Raw genomic sequence first — 19,076 nt, forward strand, 5'->3', positions numbered from 1 at the left:
AAAAGCATATCTTTGTCAAACAAGCGAGGCTCATCAATGTTGAAAACTTGCTCTTCCATCTGACCCATTTCCTATGTAACAGAATCTACTTGCCTGCAAACTCAACATTTTTCACACTGCATCGGCTTTTGAGACACATGAGCCAGTTAGCACTAACCAAGAGGGGTTTAACATTTTCTTTACCCTGGGCAAAATGACCATATACTTTGGTCTTCAGCTTCACAACAATGTTCGCCACGTGTTTTTTTTTTTTTTTTTTTTTTTTGTTTTGTTTTTTGTTTTTGTTTTGTTTTGTTTTTAAATCAGTTTTCATTTCATGAATCCACAAATTTTGACACTTTTCCATCATTTACATAGGGTTTTCTGGTGCAGCCTAATGTATGGATTGGCAAATTTTTCTTTTTTCTGTGTGAACCACATTATTGACTCATTAACTTTGAATTCACAGCAACTGCACAGTAACTCCTGCCTGAACAAAGTCTATTTAATACATGTATTTTCTCTGTAAGGTACATCACAGTCTTCTCAGTGCTAAGAATACGAGACAGCACTTCAACATTATGTTTGAGGTGATTTTAAATAATAAGATCACCAATCAAAAGCACAAACATGAAATAAATATGTCATGAAATAGACTGCAAAAAGTACAGCTGTGTTTACAGTATGATAGCTGTTGTTTCCAATATAGGATTGCTGTTTACAGTATTAGAGGGTTGTTCAACTTCAGTTATGTGCTTGCCTACAAATTACCATGAACGCACCTTGACCATTGATTTGGGGATTGCAAGTAAATCCTAACAAGAAGACAAATTTGAAATAAAGGATATAAAATTGGAGAATAATTAGGATTGAATCTATCTATATCTTTATGCCAATTATTCTATAAGATCTTTAAGTGCATAGGATAGGATTTGTTGAACTTCAGAATTCTATTATATAACAGGGCCTCAATTTCCTATGCTTGAAGTGGTATGACATAGAACCTATTGTCTAATGACAATATATGCGATGTGTGTATTTTGGCTTCAGGGCACTAGATGTACTGTGATGCATCACTAAAATGTGATTAAAGGCAATATCAAGACCACAGCTGAAGAAGACTGACAATAATTATGCAGATAAGCAGAATCTCTAGAAAAGTGATCTGAGAGTTTAAATCTAATATGGAATTAAAATTTTAGTTTTACAGTCTGAATAATAAGATAAGATTTGGGAGAAAAGTTTAGTAATTCCAAGAATATCTAATATTTAGCCCATTTGCTTTCCATTCCTTTTTTTCCCTTAATATAAGAACTAGATTTCCATTTTCCCACCACTTTCTGATACATACATCTGTTATCCCACATTTGTGACATAGGATTTGTTTGCATACTACCATATTTTCATAGAATAGGTACTAGGACTGATATGAACCGAATATAATTGACATGGAGTAAAGCTGGAGAATGTGAGGACTAATACCTTGAAAATTTTGCTATTTAACACAATTAAATCATAAATAACACAGTTTGTATGAGAAAATATATCAAAATTTCCAAAAAGTTAATATAAAATAGTAATTGGATTATGTATATAAGTTTGCATGTATGTAAGTTGGATTTATTTCCTTATATCTATTAACTGGACTGACATAATATTTACAATGCCTTCAAAACAAAAAGCACAATTAAAAAGCCTGTAGACATAAATGAGCTAGTTGTGGGAAGATAAATATAGTTTGTATTATTAAAAGGTGAAGTTCAAAGCAGAGAGTTAGGGATATAGCTGTATAGAAAGGTAGGAGTCAGATCCTGGAATATCATGTATGTCATGATAAAAAGCCTTCAAAGTTTTTGTATAAGAAATTTCTTGAAAACAGCTCCCAGCTCAAATTAAAAACAAATGTGTTGTGTTTTCATGTAAACCTCATGTTGATTTCTGGCTGCCTCTCACTTTATCGGTCTCACAGTCAAGGAAAGAATTTAGTCTCAACCTCACCTGTTCCAGATTTCTTACCTTCATCTACCAATGTATATTCTATTGCACTATTCCCTCATGTCTCCTGGACAAAGCTGTGTGGATTAAGACTCAAAATGTACCTCATGTAGACTATTAAGTAATCAAATTCAATTGCACTTCCCCATACTGCCTAGAATCGCATACCAAAAGCTCTTCATTTAACTAATATCCATTGAGCACCTTCTATACGTGAAGCTATGTCAATAAATATACACTTTTAAGGAAGAATCTGGGCATTTTAAATACACTATTATTATAAAGATGTATGCAGTTCAATACTAGATTCTTCAAAGCCAAAACTAATTAGAAAAGTCAAAATTGGTCAAACTGAAATGTGATATTACTGCAGCTAATATGGTAGTATTCTGGAAATAAAATACAGACAGAGTAGAAATACAAAGTTCATATTATATTCTAGTGCATTTTTTAGTATTACTGTATTATTTCATTTTCATATTAATGTAAAGCAAATAAAGTAGATCCTAAGAGAAGTAAAGCATAATAATTAAATTTAAACATTATCATATTTGAAAAATGTACTAGCTTAGCAGAAAGATCATGGTCTTTATTTTCAGGAAGGATTCAGCTTAAATTCTGACTAAATAAAAGTTACTTTACCTGTTAAAATGAAAATTTCCAGTTATAAAATATCAAAAACTGAAAATTTTATAGGTTTATGAAGATAAAATATCTGCTATAGTTAGTGGTAAATATTAAGTTCTCAATGACTGAACATTATACAAATAATAAAATTTAATTATGTAAGTTCTCTGTATCATGGTATCATAAGAAATGTTAAAAGCAATACATTTATTATAATAGTATACTTACATTACACTTATAAAAATGAAAAGAAGTTGTTATTTGTATTATTTTATGCTTCTATTAATCCTGTTTTGGATATAAAATACACTTGCCTAAAGAGTCTTATATACCCTAATTCAGTTCAAGAAACCTTGTTACAATATAAGCATAATTAAAAACCCAATTGAGAAGTAAGCCTGAATTAAGAGATTCCTGGGCAACTTGTCATTTGATTTGTGTCACTGAACCCTCCTCTGTCTCTCTGCTCTCTAGCTGGACAGTTATATGTTAATATGCTTGCCAGACTTCAGTAGGATGATTGGACACACAGAAGTCCTGAATGTTGAAAATACTTTTAAAAAATGAAATTAATTGTGTATATGGTATTAGCCAAGAGTTGACTGTCTTAGAGGAATATGCATTTTGCATGCAACTGCTGTTTTCCCAGCATAGCTCTTTAGAGCTCTCTGCTGTGATTCACTTATCTGTTATGTGATGCTCACAGTGAGCAATGAACTGCCTATGAGTCAGCAATATAGAGTGTTGTTATTTAAAACATTATAAAGTACTCAGCTGTCCTAGCAGACATAATGATGTGCCAAAGGCAGGACACTAACAAAAAGTCAAGAAGGCTTCTTAGCCTTGTAGTTTCATTATCTTTTGACTTGAGAGTACTCGATTCAAAGGTCAAAATACTGGGAAAGAAGAGCAGAACTTAGGAGTGGAGTGAGAGAAGCAAGATTGCCTTGTTTCTTTCAGCATTAACTAAAGTCATAGAACATCCTTAGAAGTCCGGAGAGATAAAGAAAAATCTACATCAAAGTTCTTAGACACTTCACAGCAACTAATCATTTCATTGTGCAATTGATTACAACATAAAGCTGGGACATGTCAATAATTGCACCCTTAAAATTATGTTTCACTTTAAACTTTGTATTTAACAGCTTTTATGCAAACGAGTCTATAGAAAGCCACAGCAAAATAGATAAAAAGCCACAAACGCCATGCAGCAATGATGGCTGATTCTCATCAATTTATAAATAAATTTGTCTTTTTTCAAAAAGAACTAAATTACATTTGGACTTAATTTCTAGCAACAATATTTTAAAATGCAAATTGCGCTTAATAGTCACACAATGCTACCACAGCAGAGGCTAGACCCAGAAAACAAGAACTACATAATATCTAATTAAAATACTTCTGTGCTTAATTTAACTTAAAGTAAATAAGAAAACAGAGTTAATTAGTGTTTTTTAAATAATAGATTTACATCATGATTTGTATATCTGAACAAACTGCGTATTAACTTTGAATATTACTTGGGTGAGATTTTTTATGTAATTGATAAAGCAAGGGATTTAGGGTGAAACAGAAGTAAGTAGGCAAAAAGGCTCCAACACTGAAAGCTTGTTTTTAAAATACGTTTTTCTTCTTGCTCTCTTTCTTTTTAAAATTGTATTACTTTATTATTATTATTTTTAAATCAGGAGTAAGCCATCTATTTTTCTCAGCCAAGATTTCTTGCAGTGTAAAATGGTGAAACTAATAAAGATTTTGAGGAGGACTTGAGTGTGTTAGAAATGTATGTATAATGCTTCCCACATAAAAAATAATAAATAGAAACGACTATAACTGGTTTAAGAGAGAAACTTGACTGTGACATTGGTTACATATGTGTACGCGTATGTCAACCCTCACCCAATTGTACAGCTTAAGCATGTTCATTTTACTGTACATTCAGAAAATTTACTCTAATAAAGATACAAAAATCCACTTTGAAGTGATCATTGCATATTTTTCTCTCTTTTGGAACAGCAAACAAGAACATGTAATTGTTTCTCTATCCTTTATAGCATATAAATATAAAAATGACAAGAAATATAATAACATGTTATTTGTTGCTATTTATTTGCAAACACTTTTGAAAAAAATCGTGTACTATTTACAGACAACTTATGATACAGAAATGCAGATTTTAAAATAAAAAAATCTTAAGGTCAGGTAAAGAATTTTTTTTTTTTTTTTTTGGAGACGGAGTCTGGCTCTGTCGCCAGGGCTGGAGTGCAGTGGCCGGATCTCAGCTCACTGCAAGCTCCGCCTCCCGGGTTCCCGCCATTCTCCTGCCTCAGCCTCCCGAGTAGCTGGGACTACAGGCGCCCGCCACCGCGCCCGGCTAGATTTTTGTATTTTTTTGGTAGAGACGGGGTTTCACCGTGTTAGCCAGGATGGTCTCGATCTCCTGACCTCATGATCCGCCCGTCTCGGCCTCCCAAAGTGCTGGGATTACAGGCTTGAGCCACCGCGCCCGGCCAAGAATTTTTATAATTAGAAAACTCCTTAAAGTACCATGGACCACCATCAAATTTCCAGAAGCTGAGTCATCTCAAAACATATACTATGTAATTTAATGGATGTTTCTATGTATGAAATTACAAAATATTCTGCCATAAAAATTTCAGAAGATTTATAGCACTGCGTGGAAAACATGAAGGAAATATATATATATATATATATGGATATCATATAACAAAAAGAAAATAGCAAGGAATTATGTAGCAATAAATTGTATCTATGAAATGTCAAAGGTCAGAAATGTATATATTCCCCTCCCTCCCTCCTACCGCCCCTTCCTTCCTTCCTTCCTTCCTTCCTTCCTTCCTTCCTTCCTTCCTTCCTTCCTTCTTTCCTTCCTTCCTTCCTTCCTGCCTTCCCTCCTTCCTTCCTTCTTTCCTTCCTTTCTTCCCTCCCTCCATTCTTCCTCCAGTCCTTCCTCCTCTCCCTTCCTCTCTCCATCTTTCTCTCCCTTCTTTCTTGATTCTTTCCTTCCTTGTTTTCTTTTTCCTTTTTACTTATCTTTCTGTAAAATATAAAATTCAACTATGCCATTGAAGTCCTTTGTGTCTACGCACGCTATTTCCTATCAGGATGTTTTTGGTTATTTTATATTGTATTGTGTCTTCAATATAAATTATAGAATCAGGTTCTCCCAATTTGTTTTTTAATTACTCAGGAAAGAATTGGAATTTTAACAAATTAAATCTATTTATGTACTTAATATATATCTCCTTATTTATTTTTTGATCTTTATAATGTTTTAAAAATTCCTCAATGAGGAATTTGTATAACATTTTTAAAACTATATATGTGAGTTTTATTTTCATTCTGAATTTAGAAACTTACTGAACTACTTCATGTATTTGTTAAGTTCCAGCTATTTTCTGTGAATCTTATTGTTCTATATAGAGATTCATTTAGCCTGAAAAGTCATAATTATGCTCTATTTTCTCAATTTTTACCATAAAATTTGATGTTTCACCTTATCATTTTAGCTGGCCATATTTAAGCTAGCTACATACTATTGCATGATTCCTTAATAGTGTATTTAATATTCCCTATCATTGCACATTTAAGTGGTTTTCTAAACTTCAATAAATAATTAGCTAAAGAAATAAGCACAATAACTACAACAATGATGATTTCTTTAGAATAAATTCATAAGGGTAGAACGCTTGTTGAAATATTTTTAAAAATATTTTCATACATGTGGACTTATTTTCAACACAAACTAAATATATTTGCATTTTCAATAGGGATGCATCACTCTCAGTTTTCCTATACACATGCTAATTCAGGACATTATGCTTCACATCCTGTTTATGGATCACAGGAGTAATGTGGTTTCTTAGCGTAATTAGTATTTTTTATTCTAGTAAAGTGCTTTAGCCTAGATCTGTTTTCATACCTCAGCTGCTCATCCCAACTAGACAGCTTCTTGGAAGATTTTAAAATATACATATATTATATATATATATATGTAATAATGTATCCTGCCCCTAAATATATGTATATGTGTGTGTATATATGTATATGTATATATGTGTGTATGTATATGTATATGTGTGTGTGTGTGTATATATATATGTTTTTGAGACGGAGTTTTGCTCTTGCTGCCCAGGCTGGAGTGCAGTGGCAAAATTTAGGCTCACTACAAACTTCACCTCCTGGGTTCAAGCAATTCCCCTCTCCTACCTTAGCCTCCCATGTACCTGGGATTACAGCCATCTGCCACCACACCCTGCTTATTTTTGTATCTTTAGTAGAGATAGGGTTTCACCATGTTGGTCATGCTGGTCTCGAACTCCTGACCTCAAATGATCCAACTGCTTCAGCCTCCAAAAATGCTGGAATTACAGGGATGAGCCACAGTGCCCGGTCTATATATAATACGTATTACTAGATAATATATGTATAAATATATTTACATTATATATAAATTTATGTATATATAAAATATGGATATTTAAAATCATCCAGGGAGCTAACTAGAATGAGCTATGTATGTAATATATATTAAATATATGTGTATATATTATATATTATGTATATTTATATATGACATGTATACATATATTAGCCTAGATCTGTTTATATATGATATGTATACATATATAAATATACATAATATATACATATTATCTATATACATATATGTAATATACATTTAGAGCCAGGACATATTATTATATTCATACTATATATAAATATACATATTTGTATTATAGAAAATATTTAAATTTATATATATAGATAGATAGATATACATTTAGAGGCAGGATCTTGTCCAGGATACCTTTAACTACTGGGCTCAAGTGATTCTCTTGGCTCAGACGCCCCAGAAATTGGTACTACAGGCATGCAAACCTCATGCACTGCTTGATTTTGAATATTTTAAATATTACTCTCAATTACTTGTTTTTAAGTTGAACTTACTTTTCTGTTGGTACATTTTTTCTCTTGCTGATTTTTTTAAAACTCTTTAAATGTTTAAGAATATTAAAACATTAAATAGAAAACTATAAAATAGATACTAATTTTACACACATATTTTTGGCATGGTTAAACTTATGGATATTAAAGATTTTGTTGAAAGGAAACTGGATTAAAGAAAAGATAAAGTACCCTAAATGTATGTATCTTTTTTTGATATTTTGAAATAATGGATGCCAACCCACAATAAAATTAATGAACTTCATAGTAATGCACAAAAAGAGGAATCACTTAGTTGCAAAATTTAAAGTAATCTTTTATCTTTCTTAAGCCATTTGTTAAAAAGAGAATATACCGTTCAGGTCAGGTAGAAATAAATAATCTATTTATCGACAAAATGAATTGATCAAATATCATTTGCCAATAACAAGCACTGTCAGAATAAAAACTGGGCTTGTGCAGGCCAATGGAAAGCTATTAAAGGGATGCTAAATGTTGTAACCCCTCCTCCATACCCCCAAATCATGCTGCTATCACTTTGCTTTGTGAAAAACGAGAACTGAGTTGAATAAAATTGTTTGACATTAAACTTTGAGCTGTCAACAGCCTACTGATAAATACAAATATTCCACAGTGCCTTCTGCTATTATTTTAGACATTACTTGAATGTACTTTCTAAACCCATATATCAAATCAAAGTCATAACTTCCTCCTGAGTTATTCCACCAATATTTCCTCCATAACTTTTTGTGCTTGAGTTTCTGTTATCTAGTAGATACATGTTATTCCTAGGGAATGATGCTTGTTTTTATATTGCAGACCTAGGTGTATTATTGTAAACTAATATATTTCTAGAGTTTTGAAAGCAACACTTAACTACTTTTGTTGTACTTTACAACAAAAACATATCGATTTGAACTCGAGGGCAAACTATCGCTGCCACATGATGAGTGCCAAGATAATTGATGAGTGTATCTGGCATTTATCAATACTCACTCTAATATGATTTTTTGCTCTCTATAAAATTTTAAAAAAATTCTCTGAATTCAAACGAATAATAAATAAAATATATATTTTTGCAGACCTTGTTTACATTAGAATAGTCTTGAATTTTATTTTATTACTTTATTATATCACAGATTTTACAGTCCCATCATTCTATAACTAAATATAAATAAATATTCCATAGTTTAAAAGCTAATCTCATAATTTCATAACTAATTTCATAATTAAATACAAATGGAATATAGTGCCAATGTTTAACAGAATTCATTGTTTAATTATCTGAGTTAAGGCTCAGTGCCATTTTATGGTTTTGGGGGTAATTAAATTATTTCCTTGGTGAGTTGTCTATAGCTAGTGGTTTTACTTATAAACATAATTAAAGTGGTTCAGTTCAAAAAATACTTTCACGCTTAATATGTTTGCTACCAGGAAGTGAAAGGATATAAATCACATTCCTTTCCTTCAGTAAGTGTATTAGTCTGTTCTCACGCTGCTAATAAATACATACTTGAGACTGGGTAATTTATAAAGAAAAAGAGGTTTAATGGACTCATAGTTCCATGTGGCTGGGCAGGCCTCACAGTCAGAGACAAAGGTGTAGGAGGGGTAAAGTCATGTCCTACATGGCAACAGACAAGAGAGAGTGTGCGAGGGAACTCCTCTTTTTTCTTTTTTCAGATGGAGTTTCACTCTTGTTGCCCAGGTTGTAGTGCAATGGTCATCTCTGCTCACTGCAACCTCTTCCTCCAGGGTTCAAGAGATTCTCCTGCCTCGCTCTCCTAAGTAGCAGGCATTATAGGCATACACCACCATGCCTGGCTAATTTTGTATTTTTAGTAGAGATGGGGTTTCTTCATGTTGGTAGGGCTGATCTTGAACTCCAAACTTCAGATGATCCACCCATCTCGGCCTCCGAAAGTGCTGGGATTACAGGCATGAGCCACTGTGCTCAGCCAGGAACTCCTGTTTATAAACCTATCAGATTTTGTGAGACTTATTCATTATCATGAGAACTGTAGGGGATTCAATTACCCCCCCACTAAGTACCTCCCATGACACATGGGAATGATGGAAGCTCCAATTCAAGATGAGATTTGGTTGGGGACACATCAGTAAGATATAGACCAGTTCAAGAAGACATATATACAAGAAAATAATTTTCTATGAAAGTTGTTAAGAAAGACAATGGATAATAGACAAAACAGGCTATTGAAAATATTTAATTTTATTTTTGCTGTTTTGAACTTATTTCCTGCCATTTAAATATTAATGTGTTTTCTAATTATAAAAGAGGCGGAAGAAAATTGTTTCTAGTTGATGTTTATAAATTACAACTGGCATATTACTATGGGTCATGGATTTGTATTACAGGAAACAATAAAGAAAACACAAATTTATATGCTTTTGGCAAATAAAAATTATCATAGATATTATAAATATATTAAATATATTAGAGTTTTGCACATTAAAGCTACTTTTTCGGTGTGGGGACAGTCAGTATAGAAAAACACAGGTGACTCTACCTTTTGTTTAGATATTAAAGACTCTACCTTTTGTTTAGATATTAAAAACAGTTTGAAAACTCAATCAGGTTTGGCATAAAACTGATATTTTCACAAACAAAAAGCTCCCAGGAAACTTTCACACAGGGATGACTCTTTATGTGGGTTTTGAAAGACAGGTAAGTGTTCACCAGAGGAGCAGGGAAATACATCCTTAACTGGGAAAAACATGAATACAGGATTTTAGCTGGGAAAATACACGATGAACCAAAGAAATGGTGAATAGAAATTACCACGATCACCACGATCACACATGTGCACACACACACAAACACACATACACACTTCTAATTTCTTGAGAGAACAATTTGATCTGCCTGTTCTCTGATCTCTCTCTTAAGTGGTCTGCAGCAAGTAGATATTAAAAATTGTTTGCATAATAAATAAAGGAAACATCACAGGTAGGAGTAATCAATACTCTTCCTTTTTCTTCCTCATTAGATATTACAAACATACTTATTCCAATTAGTGGCATAATTATTTTAGCTGAAATTAAACTATTTGTCTGATGAAACAAGGTCCATTTTGGATGTATGTTTAATATTTCTTTGATATTTTAAAAAAGAAATTTCCTTAAAAAAAAAAAACTGATATTTTCTTCTCATGTTTCCAATTTCCCAGAATGCCAATCTGATTTGAAAGCAGTTTTTTCTTTTATTTTTTAACTACTAAAGATGTTTCATTGATAGAACAATGATAAAGATATCACTTGACCTGTGTTTCCTCTATTCAAATATGTAAGGTGCCCTTCTAAAGACAAATGGAGAAGGTTGCATCTCCCAGCAATATAAAGATTTTCCTGGTAAAACGGTATCATTATTTCCTTAAATACCAAAGCTTACTTTGCTGATTTGAAAAGATTTTTCGGGGGGCGGAGCAAGATGGCCGAATAGGAACAACTCCAGTCTCCAACTCCCAGCGCGAGCGACACAGAAGACCGGTGATTTCTGCATTTTCAACTGAGGTACTGGGGTCATCTCACTAGGGAGTGCCGAACAATCGGTGCTGGTCAGCTGCTGCAGCCTGACCAGCGAGAGCTGAAGCAGGGCGAGGCATCGCCTCACCTGGAAGCGCAAGGGGGAAGGGGATCCGTTTTCCTAGCCAGGGGAACTGAGACACACAACACCTGGAAAATCGGGTAACTCCCACCCCAATACTGCGCTGTAAGCATACAGGCATTCCAGGAGAATATATCCCACACCTGGCCGGGAGGGTCCCACGCCCACGAAGCCTCCCTCACTGCTAACACAGCAGTCTGCCGCGATCTATCCCCAAGGCAGCAGCGAGGCTGGGGGAGGGGCGCCCGCCATTGCTGAGGCTTAAGTAGGTAAACAAAGCCGCTGGGAAGCTCGAACTGGGTGGAGCTCACAGCAGCTCAAGGAAGCCTGCCTGTCTCTGTAGTCTCCACCTCTGGGGACAGCGCACAGCTGAAGACCAACAGGGGAAGTAGCGGGAGCCGGTGCAGACGCGAACGACTCTGTCTGACAGCTTTGGGGAGAGCCGCGGATCTCCCAACGCGGAGGTTGAGATCTGAGAACGGACAGACTGCCTGCTCAGGTGTGTCCCTGACCCCTGAGTAGCCTAGCTGGGAGAAATCCCCCACTAGGGGCAGTCTGACACCCCACACCTCACAGGGTGGAGTACACCCCTGAGAGGACACTTCCAAAGGAAGAATCAGACAGGTACACTCGCTGTTCAGCAATATTCTATCTTCGGCAACCTCTGCTGCTGATACCCAGGCAAACAGGGTCTGGAGTGGACCTCAAGCAATCTCCAACAGACCAACAGAGAGTCCTTCTGACTGTCAGAAGGAAAACTATCAAACAGGAAGGACACCTATACCAAAACCCCATCAGTTCGTCACCACCATCAAAGACCAGAGACAGATAAAACCACAAAGATGGGGAAGAAGCAGGGCAGAAAAGCTGGAAATTCAAAAAATAAGAGCGCATCTCCCCCTGCAAAGGAGCGCAGCCCATCACCAGCAACGGATCAAAGCTGGTCAGAGAATGACTTGGACGAGAGGAGAGAAGAAGGCTTCAGTCCATCAAACTTATCAGAGCTAAAGGAGGAATTACGTACCCAGCGCAAAGAAACTAAAAATCTTGAAAAAAGAGTGGAAGAATTGACAGCTAGACTCATTAATGCAGAGAAGATCATAAACGAAATGACAGAGATGAAAACCATGACACGAGAAATACGTGACAAATGCACAAGCTTCAGTAACCGACTCGATCAACTGGAAGAAAGAGTATCAGCGATTGAAGATCAAATGAACGAAATGAAGCGAGAAGAGAAACCAAAAGAAAAAAGAAGAAAAAGAAATGAGCAAAGCCTGCAAGAAGTATGGGATTACGTAAAAAGACCAAATCTACGTCTGATTGGGGTGCCTGAAAGTGAGGGGGAAAATGGAACCAAGTTGGAAAACACTCTTCAGGATATCATCCAGGAGAACTTCCCCAACCTAGTAGGGCAGGCCAACATTCAAATTCAGGAAATACAGAGAACGCCACAAAGATACTCCTCCAGAAGAGCAACTCCAAGACACATAATTGCCAGATTCACCAAAGTTGAAATGAAGGAAAAAATCTTAAGGGCAGCCAGAGAGAAAGGTCGGGTCACCCACAAAGGGAAGCCCATCAGACTAACAGCAGATCTCTCGGCAGAAACTCTACAAGCCAGAAGAGAGTGGGGGCCAATATTCAACGTTCTTCAAGAAAAGAATTTTAAACCCAGAATTTCATATCCAGCCAAACTAAGTTTCATAAGTGAAGGAGAAATAAAATCCTTTACAGATAAGCAAATGCTTAGAGATTTTGTCACCACCAGGCCTGCCTTACAAGAGACCCTGAAGGAAGCCCTAAACATGGAAAGGAACAACCGGTACCAGCCATCGCAAAAACTTGGCAAAATGTAAAGACCATCGAGGCTAGGAAGAAACTGCATCAACTAACGAGCAAAATAACCAGTTAATATCATAATGGCAGGATCAAGTTCACACATAACAATATTAACCTTAAATGTTAATGGACTAAATGCTCCAATTAAAAGACACAGACTGGCAAACTGGATAAAGAGTCAAGACCCATCAGTCTGCTGTATTCAGGAGACCCATCTCACATGCAGAGACATACATAGGCTCAAAATAAAGGGATGGAGGAAGATCTACCAAGCAAATGGAGAACAAAAAAAAGCAGGGGTTGCAATCCTAGTCTCTGATAAAACAGACTTTAAACCATCAAAGATCAAAAGAGACAAAGAAGGCCATTACATAATGGTAAAGGGATCAATTCAACAGGAAGAGCTAACTCTCCTAAATATATATGCACCCAATACAGGAGCACCCAGATTCATAAAGCAAGTCCTTAGAGACTTACAAAGAGACTTAGACTCCCATACAATAATAATGGGGGACTTCAACACTCCGCTGTCAACATTAGACAGATCAACGAGACAGAAAGTTAACAAGGATATCCAGGAATTGAACTCATCTCTGCACCAAGCGGACCTAATAGACATCTATAGAACTCTCCACCCCAAATCAACAGAATATACATTCTTCTCAGCACCACATCGCACTTATTCCAAAATTGACCACATAATTGGAAGTAAAGTACTCCTCAGCAAATGTAAAAGAACAGAAATTATAACAAACTGTCTCTCAGACCACAGTGCAATCAAACTAGAACTCAGGACTAAGAAACTCACTCAAAACCGCTCAACTACCTGGAAACTGAACAACCTGCTCCTGAATGACTACTGGGTACATAACGAAATGAAAGCGGAAATAAAGATGTTCTTTGAAACCAATGAGAACAAAGATACAACATACCAGAATCTCTGGGACACATTTAAAGCAGTGTGTAGAGGGAAATTTATAGCACTAAATGCCCACAAGAGAAAGCAGGAAAGATCTAAAATTGACACTCTAACATCACAATTAAAAGAACTAGAGAGGCAAGAGCAATCACATTCAAAAGCTAGCAGAAGGCAAGAAATAACTAAGATCAGAGCAGAACTGAAGGAGATAGAGACACAAAAAACCCTCCAAAAAATCAATGAATCCAGGAGTTGGTTTTTTGAAAAGATCAACAAAATTGACAGACCGCTAGCAAGGCTAATAAAGAAAAAAAGAGAGAGGAATCAAATAGATGCAATAAAAAATGATAAAGGGGATATCACCACTGACCCCACAGAAATACAAACTACCATCAGAGAATACTATAAACGTCTCTACGCAAATCAACTAGAAAATCTAGAAGAAATGGATAATTTCCTGGACACTTACACTCTCCCAAGGCTAAACCAGGAAGAAGTTGAATCCCTGAATAGACCAATAGCAGGCTCTGAAATTGAGGCAACAATTAATAGCCTACCCACCAAAAAAAGTCCAGGACCAGATGGATTCACAGCTGAATTCTACCAGAGGTACAAGGAGGAGCTGGTACCATTCCTTCTGAAACTATTCCAATCAATAGAAAAAGAGGGAATCCTCCCTAACTCATTTTATGAGGCCAACATCATCCTGATACCAAAGCCTGGCAGAGACACAACAAAAAAAGAGAATTTTAGACCAATATCCCTGATGAACATTGATGCAAAAATCCTCAATAAAATACTGGCAAACCGGATTCAGCAGCACATCAAAAAGCTTATCCACCATGATCAAGTGGGCTTCATCCCTGGGATGCAAGGCTGGTTCAACATTCGCAAATCAATAAACGTAATCCAGCATATAAACAGAACCAAAGACAAGAACCACATGATTGTCTCAATAGATGCAGAAAAGGCTTTTGACAAAATTCAACAGCCCTTCATGCTAAAAACGCTCAATAAATTCGGTATTGATGGAACGTACCTCAAAATAATAAGAGCTATTTATGACAAACCCACAGCCAATATCATACTGAATGGGCAAAAACTGGAAAAATTCCCTTTGAAAACTGGCACAAGACAGGGATGCCCTCTCTCACCACTCCTATTCAACATAGTGTTGGAAGTTCTGGCTAGGGCAATCAGGCAAGAGAAAGAAATCAAGGGTATCCAGTTAGGAAAAGAAGAAGTCAAATTGTCCCTGTTTGCAGATGACATGATTGTATATTTAGAAAACCCCATCGTCTCAGCCCAAAATCTCCTTAAGCTGATAAGCAACTTCAGCAAAGTCTCAGGATACAAAATTAATGTGCAAAAATCACAAGCATTCTTATACACCAGCAACAGACAAGCAGAGAGCCAAATCAGGAATGAACTTCCATTCACAATTGCTTCAAAGAGAATAAAATACCTAGGAATCCAGCTTACAAGGGATGTAAAGGACCTCTTCAAGGAGAACTACAAACCACTGCTCAGTGAAATCAAAGAGGACACAAACAAATGGAAGAACATACCATGCTCATGGATAGGAAGAATCAATATCGTGAAAATGGCCATACTCCCCAAGGTTATTTATAGATTCAATGCCATCCCCATCAAGCTACCAATGACTTTCTTCACGGAATTGGAAAAAACTGCTTTAAAGTTCATATGGAACCAAAAAAGAGCCCGCATTGCCAAGACAATCCTAAGTCAAAAGGACAAAGCTGGAGGCGTCACGCTACCTGACTTCAAACTATACTACAAGGCTACAGTAACCAAAACAGCATGGTACTGGTACCAAAACAGAGATATAGACCAATGGAACAGAACAGAGTCCTCAGAAATAATACCGCACATCTACAGCCATCTGATCTTTGACAAACCTGAGAGAAACAAGAAATGGGGAAAGGATTCCCTATTTAATAAATGGTGCTGGGAAAATTGGCTAGCCATAAGTAGAAAGCTGAAACTGGATCCTTTCCTTACCCCTTATACGAAGATTAATTCAAGATGGATTAGAGACTTAAATGTTAGACCTAATACCATAAAAACCCTAGAAGAAAATCTAGGTAGTACCATTCAGGACATAGGCATGGGCAAGGACTTCATGTCTAAAACACCAAAAGCAACGGCAGCAAAAGCCATAATTGACAAATGGGATCTAATTAAACTAAAGAGCTTTTGCACAGCAAAAGAAACTACCATCAGAGTGAACAGGCAACCTACAGAATGGGAGAAAATTTTTGCAACCTACTCATCTGACAAAGGGCTAATTTCCAGAATCTACAAAGAACTCAAACAAATATACGAGAAAAAAACAAACAACCCCATCAAAAAGTGGGGAAAGGATATGAACAGACATTTCTCAAAAGAAGATATTCATACAGCCAACAGACACATGAAAAAATGCTCATCATCACTGGCCATCAGAGAAATGCAAATCAAAACCACAATGAGATACCATCTCACACCAGTTAGAATGGCAATCATTAAGAAGTCAGGAAACAACAGGTGTTGGAGAGGATGTGGAGAAATAGGAACACTTTTACACTGTTGGTGGGATTGTAAACTAGTTCAACCATTATGGAAAAGAGTATGGCAATTCCTCAAGGATCTAGAACTAGATGTACCATATGACCCAGCCATCCCACTACTGGGTATATACCCAAAGGATTATAAATTAGTCTACTACAAAGACACATGTACACGTATGTTTATTGCGGCACTATTCACAATAGCAAAGACTTGGAATCAACCCAAATGTCCATCTGTGACAGACTGGATTAAGAAAATGTGGCACATATACACCATGGAATACTATGCAGCCATAAAAAAGGATGAGTTTGCGTCCTTTGTAGGGACATGGATGCAGCTGGAAACCATCATTCTTAGCAAACTATCACAAGAAGAGAAAACCAAACACCGCATGTTCTCACTCATAGGTGGGAACTGAACAATGAGATCACTTGGACTCGGGAAGGGGAACATCACACACTGGGGTCTATCATGGGGAGGGGGGAGGGGGGAGGAGGGAGGGATTGCATTGGGGAGTTATACATGATATAAATGATGAATTGATGGGTGCTGACGAGTTGATGGGTGCAGCACACCAACATGGCATAAGTATACATATGTAACAAACCTGCACGTTATGCACATGTACCCTAGAACTTAAAGTATAATAAAAAAAAAAAAAAAAAAAAAAAAAAAAAAAATAAAAATTCAAGAACAATAAAAAAAAAAAAAAAAAAAAAAAAAAAGAAAAGATTTTTCATGAAAAACCAACTGAACAAAACTTGAACGGTTATATCTTAGTTCACCCTGGAATGAATAAATTATGAGCTTAGATATTCTATTTTTAGAATTTTAAAAAATAAACCTACTATAAAATAAATTTTTAGAAAATGTTAAAAATAAGATATTACCAAGACATTATTTAACATATATAAAATACTTTCTACGTGTCTAGTATAATCAAAGCACTTAATAAATACCATGAGTGTTATGCCATTATTTCAATAAAATAAAATGTAAGATAATCCCTTTTCTTATGATAGTGCTATCTTATTCAACAGAAATGTGAAGTAGAAACAGCATAGTGATTTGTGACATGTATGCAGTCATTTACATGAGTGACATGCAGCCATTTTGTATTAATTGCCAGTTTATAAAATATTAGAATACTTTCATGCAGATTTATAAATAGCCACTACCCTGAGCTCCACAATGTCTTTTTGCCATAGTTTTGGCCTTTTCCTAGAGTTTCCCATGATTTACCAATTGAGGGATGAATATCTTATGCAGCAGACATCCTCAGTTTCACTACATAGGCCAGTGTCCTGGTTGATGGTTGCCCATTCTGTACCAGAAATTGTCAAATCATTTTGATTTCACGTCTGGATTTACAATAGATCACCATTATAAAGTGAAAAATATATCTGATATGGTTTGGATGTGCATACACTTCAAATCTCATGTTGAAAAGTGACCTTCAATGTTGGAGGTGAGACCTAGTGGGAGGTTTTGGGTCATGAGAGTAGATTCCTCATGAAAGGCTTGGTGTCCATCCCACAGTAATTCGTGGTAATGAGTTAATGTGAGATCTAGTTGTTTTAAAGCATATGTTAACTTCCCCTTCTCTCTCTTGCTATCTCCCCATGTGACACATCTGCTCCCACCTGCTTCACCTTCCACTATGATTGTAAGTTTTCTGAGGCCTCACCAGAAGAAGATGCCAATGCCGTGCTTTTTTGTACAGTGTCTACAACCATGAGCCAAATAAACCTCTATTCTTTATAAATTACCCAGCATCAGGTATTCCCCTACAGCAAAATAAAACAGACTAACACAATGTGAGATTTGAAATATGTTTTGATTATTATTCTACTTTTAAATTGGGCAGAATTAAAGTCTTGGTTTTCTCCTCTGCAACAATGGTCTTATTGTATATACCATTCAAATTGTGAATATAAAAATGAACTTATATGTATAAACTTATCTCTAAAGTAGATCTTAAAAACTGATTCCATCTGAAAGTTCTATTAATATTTTTTATTCCTAAATTTATATGAAATACTTTCCAGACTCCATATGGGTTAAGCAAAGGATTTCCCAATAATCTATTTATTGTACCTAATATTCATAGTTACTTGTAGCAAGCACTGATCCATTCATAGGGATTCATCATGTAACAAAACAAAACAAAACAAAGCAGAACAGTTGCATTATAAAGAAGCTTATAGTTTCATTTGGGAAATGGATCAAAATATTAAATTAATTAATAATATATATTGAAAAAGGCTATGATGATAATAAAACTGAAACTTCTGCACTCTCATAATACCTTTTTTACCACACTAATATAGTTTTTTCTGCACCTAAATTTAAATTATTTCAAGCTAATAAAAAAGTGGTATTGGAATATGAAATATTTAATAAGTTTCTGTTTTATTAAAAAGACAAAGTAAAAATCAGTGAAGTTTGAATTGGTCAAGATAGGAGTCTAGGAAGACACATAACTTCAGAAATAAGCAGAAACTGGCTCTCCTAACTACAGCGGGGAGAAAGAATATAGAAGATTAATAG

This window comes from Rhinopithecus roxellana, chromosome 2 (genome assembly GCF_007565055.1).
Source record: "Rhinopithecus roxellana isolate Shanxi Qingling chromosome 2, ASM756505v1, whole genome shotgun sequence".
Classification (NCBI taxonomy): domain Eukaryota; kingdom Metazoa; phylum Chordata; class Mammalia; order Primates; family Cercopithecidae; genus Rhinopithecus; species Rhinopithecus roxellana.